Here is a 7,130-nt window from a genome sequence, read left to right on the forward strand (position 1 = left end):
CTGACAAGCTCCTACTTATCTCTGTTATTAGAACCAAACGACAGCCGTTGCTGTTTCGGAGCTGAAGGACCAGCGTTCTAAAAGTAACGGAAGTAACTGATGTCTTGTTTGAAAATGTACTTAAGTATTTGATTACTCAAACAGCAAACTAACGCGTTAGGTTACTCGTTACTGCAAAAAATAATCAAAGTACTCTAACGCGTTACTTTGTAACGTGTTATACCCAACTCTGTTCACGATTTTGTAATTGGAAATTTTCTGAAAGCTCACAGTTCACAGGAGTTGTGACATGTTTGCTGACATTTTCAGAAATGGTGTATGGTAAGTTGCGATATTGTAATTTTGGTCTTTTTCCTGAGTCATTATACTTTTGCATTACCTGTATGACATGACTTGCTCACTAGGTTGCTAAACTGTTAGCTTCAGTGGCAGACCATGGATATATAAAGAGAACTGGATACAGCGTTGGAGGCAGGACCCTGTTCATTCTTATGAAAGTTGCTCAATGGAGCATGAAGCCAGGAAAGTTCAACCACTGCATTTTAAATTACCCAGATGATCGGCAGTGCCTCTGCACTGTGTGGCCCATAGAGCAGGCACACCAGAGACTTCCCCTGGCCAATCCAGTTTAGCGCTCCACTAACTTGAATGGGGATTAAATGATTCAATCATGCTGATCTACTAGACTTTTCAAATGTTATCAGACCAAATGGATCAAATCCTGATAGTGAAAGGAGTCATTTTGCAAGGGTTGTGACGGTCCAAAAAATGTATCCACTGATTTACAGATGTCTCTTTCGCCATGTAAGTCAAGGGGAAAAGTCTGTTTGGGCAACAGGGCATTACATGACGGTGATGTGAATTACACTATGAACCACTATGAAACTTGGCTTCGACGCCTGGCACACTTCCTGTGGCCCTGCTCTCGACACCGAAAGTACAGTAGCATCCAAATATATTGGCTTCCCATGTGGTAACCACTAAGTCCTAAGTTCCATCTGAGGGCAGCACACCCGGAGTCTTGCTGTCACCATGAGGCTGCCAGGGACAAAAAGTGTATAAGCAGACAGAACAATTCTGTCAATGACTCTTCATGAACTTTCAGTACACTCGTTCTGTGAAGGCTGACCTTAACCATAATGAAAACATACTTCAACCATGTGCCTATAGCCTTAACCTCAGCTCTCATGAAACCAGTTTACACTGTAATAAATGCAACAGTAGTGAGACCAATTTGTCCCCAGTTAGACACAACAACCCCCATTAACTGGCTTAAATGTAAAAATGTGTCCTCATAAGTGGCCTAGTTCAGAAGCACACGCACACACACACACACACACACACACACCCTGCTCTCCTGGTCCAGCACCTTGAAAGCACTATAAATATATATAGTGCAGATAAATATTCCAGCTAAAAATGGGTGACATGCAATTAGCTCTTGTGTGATTCTGTCTTTAAAGCAGAGCCACTTGGGTGAATTATAGTTGGCCCGAGAAGCTCTATCCTTCAACTTAACCCCACGGCATGCTCCTGTGACTGAGGTGCCAGCAGATTAAGAGCAGTGCCGTGAGTTTTGTGCTCCGGCCATAATCCTTCTTGCCATTAATTAAATTGGCTTCTTATTCAATCACTGTTTTTCAGGTAATTACAGAAACTCATTCAATTACACCATCGACCAATCAGGTCTGTTGGATCACAACAAAAGCCACAAAGCCGTCCCAGACATCATGACATCATTGACGTCTGTCTGTCTTGTTTAAGAGGAGGCCATTACCTGCTATGTTGTGATTCATGCGGAGTCTAAACTCAAGAATAAAATAGAGAGATAAAGAATTATATAATTTTCAAACTACATAAGAAAGACATGAGAGGGAGGAAGGAGCGCATCACTTCAAAGATTAAGCATATTCATGTTTTTCCAAAAAACTTCAAAGATTTATTTTTCCAGCAACCTCTGTATGTGTCAATAACTCCCTCATAGCCCTGCATCTTGGCTCTCAAAGACTGCCTTTAACACACCACATGAAAAAACAAGGACCTGAGTACTGTCATGTGATGTCTGTTTCCCCAAGTTAGCTGACGCAGATGTGACGTCACCCGCTACTCAATGGGTGCCTTTGACAGTCTGGCGGGGATAGTTCGCTCCGCAGAACACATCAGTAAAATCAATTGATGTCCATGTCAGTGGGACTAACCGCCCTATCTGGAGACTGACATGATCCTTCCCTTCACGGAGAACCACAGGATCGTTTCCCACAGCCTCCTAATGAGTTGTGTTCCTTGATGCTGATGCCTGTTCAGTCAATGTATATGTATGTGGGTTTGCACCTATTACTCCTAAGTTGTGGGTTTCATTCCCGTGGGAACCATAGGAAAGAGTTTCTGTGCTTGCTGAGAGGCAGTAACCATATTTATGTCATGATCTGATTGATTCATTTGAGTTTTTGTTGATAGACAAAAGGGAGGGGCTTAAATGTTGCACATGAGATTATATCCAGCTTGAATTGCATTTGTACTGCACAAACTGTGAAGGAGCTGTATGCGACATTAAGAGAATATGTATGATCCAGAGGCTGGGGCGGGATTGTTTGCGCACAGTTCTCAACATGGAGATGGCTGAGCTGGCGGCTAGCAGCTAACGGTGCTAACTCCATAACCAGCGCTAACAGCAGCAACAGTGCTGGCAGAGCTAACATTTTTAACTTGGGGCAGAACTGGACGTTGGGTGCGACAATTCCGAGATGACGTCGTCCATTTATTAGTGGTAACCATATGAGCACAGTGCAGAACGGCAGAGATAAGTTAGCCAGTGGGATACACTCACAGGGACTCTCATGCACTAAAATGCATGTGTGGCTAGCACTGCTACCACAGCATCTAAGAGCCTGTTTACACCTAGTATTAACATGTTCACCACCATCACCATTCACATCTTTGTCTATTATGCATCTCCAGCTGACCACTTGTGTTAAGATCTGCCAATGTTACTAGCTAGCTGTGTTAGCTAATGACATTAGCAGTTGTGTCTGTACAGCTGGAAATATCGCTGTGAGCAGAATTCAACATGTCTCTTTCTGTAGCACACAACAATGGATGGTCATGCAAAACATCGTTGAACTTGTTGTAAAATGGGCACGTTATAGCGTTAGCTTGCTGTCACCAAAACAACCACCACGGTCTGTACTGATGATTCTGTACTGATGATTTAGTCCTTGATGGGGATGTATCAGGGCGTATTAGCGTTTACGCTACAAAAGATATGTGGTCAAGTGCATCCCAGAATACCTTGGCAAATTATTAGAGTGATCACAGTGTGTCTTGGTGGTCATTTACACTTGTATTTAATGCTGTCCACTTGTGGTGGGATCACCCAAGACACATGTTAACACCAGATGAAAACAGGCTCTAACAGAGAGGTTCAGATTACGACACAAATATAGGGAGCGTGACTTCATTCTCTGCTGAGGATGCCTTTATTCCTCTATATCTACGTAAAACAGTGGTTTGCTGCTATATTAAATGTTCTGAATTTGGCTCCTTTAATTTATGCTGCTCAACCTGAACTATTCAAATTAAAAATCTAATTTGTCCTCCTCTTGTTTTGAAAGTGATAATTGTTCCACTTATCTTGACTTTTCCCACTTTAAATTTAGTGAATCCAGGTTGAGCTCAGAGTGACACACCTTCAGGATCAAGAGGCTTTTCTTCTCTAAGTGCCAAATGGAGGCCAGTCAGCTCCTTTAAGATAGCGAACTGTGGCTCCACTATGCTCTTTAATTGGCTAATTACAAACTGTGTGGATCTAACTCTGCTGCTCAGCCAAGGATTAAAACAACTTGGTGAAATCCTGAACACAAATGTAACACTCTTGGTTGGGCTGCGGACTGAGTCAGACACTGCAGGGTAGCAGGGATACATAACTGGGGCCCATCCCCTGCTGTCATCCACATTATCATATCTATAGTGCAATGAAGTGTGGGAAATCTCACTAATAATTCTGCAGAGTAAAAAAGTCAATAGACTTTATGAATGTTGAAAGGTAGCGAGGCTTAAGCCCTCTTTGGCAGAGCAACACAAAGTCTGCGGGCTAGTCAAAGCCCAGGCTCACAAGTTGAATATAACAGCTGAAGATAATGCAGTTAATGTTTAAAACGTGATAAGACTTAAATTTAACAGCTGGTGGTGTATAGTACATGTAAAATACATTTATAGTTACGACTATTTAATACTAATACATAAACTATTTTAATAGAAATTCACGGTCCTATTCATGTTCAAGAGGAAGCTGTTCAATCAGACCAATTTAAATAAAGAAAGTATGGTAAAAGCAGCAGTTTCATACTGCAGAGGTAGAGATGTCAGTGTTGCTACATACAGGCAAAGAATGTAAAAGCTGCTGCATTCTTTTATACAAGCATCATCCGCAGATAATGTGTTACAGCTGTAGATTTTTTCTTGTTTTATAGCCCCTATTTCTTGTGTATTTCTGCAGTTGTACCACCTGTTAGCTAAAATAAATCAACTAACAAAATTACTGTAAAGCACCAAATCATAGCCTTAAGCATGGTCTATAGAGGAATGAACCAGGCTTATAGAGCTAGTGTGTAGGATTCAGTGGCATCTAGTGGTGAGGTTGCAGACTGAAACCAACTGAAACTTCTACCATGTGCCAAGCCTGTAGGAGAACTACGGGGGCTGACTCTTATTTCAGGTGACTGTGCACTAATGAAAACATAGTTATGAATGTTACATACTATTTCTGCCAGTAGATCCCCCTAAATCTACACACTGGACCTTTAACGCTATAGATTTGACCAACTATTGACTACCTGGAGCACTAACCATAAGTTAACTATTTTAACAATCAAAATTAGATATGTATATATTTTATTATTGACACCAACACAAGTTTAAACGCACACATATTTAGTAGGGCTACCAAAAGTAGAAACTAGGGCTGGATGATATGGAGAAATTCAAATATCACAATAATTTTGACCAAATACCTCAATATCAATATTGTGATGATATTGTTGGGTTGACTATTGTTGCTATCCCAAAATATCTACCCAATGAGATTTTTGATAGATAATCATCAGTAATGTGCATGTAATGATTAGGTGGGTAAAGGCAAATAGTAGAACAGCTAGAAAAGTCTGGGATGTTCATAAAATTACATAACTTCATTGTAATGCAGTTTTTATAACCAGGAAAAGACAAGATATTACAATATCCAAAAAAATAAAAAGATTTATTTAGTCTCATCTCATGATATCAATGATATTGATACATTGCCCAGACCTTATAGAAGCAATAGAGGAAGCATAAAGACATCTCTAATAGAATAAATTGAAACTGTATTTTACTGTATAACTGCATTTTGTTATTTAGAAAACTTATTTTGTGCAGGCTGGAGTTAAATAAACATTGTGAACTGACAAAGGTCAGTTGGTGTTGGGATGTAAATACATACCATGTTTTGATTTTGTTTGTATAGCTGAACAAATGCCTATGTATGGGAGTATATATAAGCATGTACACATGTATAGTAATGTGTTGATATATCTTTAAATGTGCCTATATTAATGTATATTGTTTGCATGTTTATGTATATAAACCAACTTTTTGCCCTATATTGCACTATTTGAAGTAACAATAACACAGTTATGACACTACAATGAAGCATTTTCTTTCTTTTGATTCTTTATTATTGCTATTTTCTTTTATCAAATATATTTATGTATTTGTTGTGTTTGTTTTTCCCCTTTTTCCTTTAAATATGTTGCATTTTCCTCCTTTCTCTCAGTGGTATTGTTACTATGTTCCTTCACTTGGGTGTGTGTGTGTGTCATTATCTTATGGAAATGGAAATGTAATATTTATACGTAATTTTGCATGGTAGACATATAGTTGCTCTTGCTTATTATTGTTGAATTTTTGAAATGCAATTGTATTGGGAAATGTGAATCTGTTGCATTCTACACTAATGAACACCTGATGGCAACTTACCACAGAGCAAATCTGATGAGGCAACATGTTAAATGTGTAGTTTGCTCCTTTTGGTTTTTAATGTTATATGTTAATTAAATAGTCTCAATCCTTGTATCCTAGTGTTTGCTGGAGCTTTATTTTTGGGGGGTTTTACTGTGGTTTAGCCTGCACCAGCTGGCAGCCAGGGGAGAAGCACTGCTGTGAATGGGTATTTCAGTTGTTTTAGTGTTCGAGCGGTATTAAGTTCTGAAGCAGCAGCACTGAAGGAGGCTACTTATATTAAAAGGAACAAAAGTCAGAGAGAAGTGAGATAACTGAAATTACTCTTGACAACCATAGAGGGTTTGTTTAATATATTATAGATTTTTATACTAGTACTGCATGTTATAGCATGTACATGTATCATATCAGTTTATGTCTTTATGGATATAATGTGCATATCTGTTTGTTATATGCAGTTTTATAAATGTAATTTTGTGCCCTTGGCCAAATTTCACCCTATATTTGCGTTCTATTCAGTGCTGTGTCTCTTGGATGTGCGCTGCTTATGGTCTGATCACATAAAGCCATGACTTCAGCTGAATGCTGTCAGGGTACACGCCCATAAATGTCTCAAACGCAGACAAACTGCAGCACACTTCTAGTAGGTCATGAGCGATGATTGGGAGCGATTCTTTATGAGTCTTCACACTTTTTAAGGAACATTCTGTATAGTATACCTTAACATAACATTTCATGTGTTGTTGAACCTTTGTACCTTTTCTGTTGAGTTGTCTTGAGAAAAAAAGAAAAGATCACATTAGAAAACTAGAAAAAAAATGCACCTTTTTAATAGCAATGCACTCAAGATCCCTGTTTGTGAAGCAAAATGCTGTTGACACTTAGTTCATACAGTGGTGTGAAAAAGTGTTTGCCCCCTTCCTGATTTCTTACTTTTTTGCATGTTTTCCACACTTAAATGTTTCAGATCATCAAACAAATTTAAACATTAGTCAAAGATAACACAAGTAAACACAAAATGCAGTTTTTAAATGAAGGGTTTTATTAATGAGGAAGAAAAAAATCCAAAGCTACATGGCCCTGTGTGAAAAAGTGTTTGCCCCCCAGCTCCTGTTAAAACATAACTGTGGTTGATC

This window comes from Epinephelus moara, chromosome 4 (genome assembly GCF_006386435.1).
Source record: "Epinephelus moara isolate mb chromosome 4, YSFRI_EMoa_1.0, whole genome shotgun sequence".
NCBI lineage: Eukaryota > Metazoa > Chordata > Actinopteri > Perciformes > Serranidae > Epinephelus > Epinephelus moara.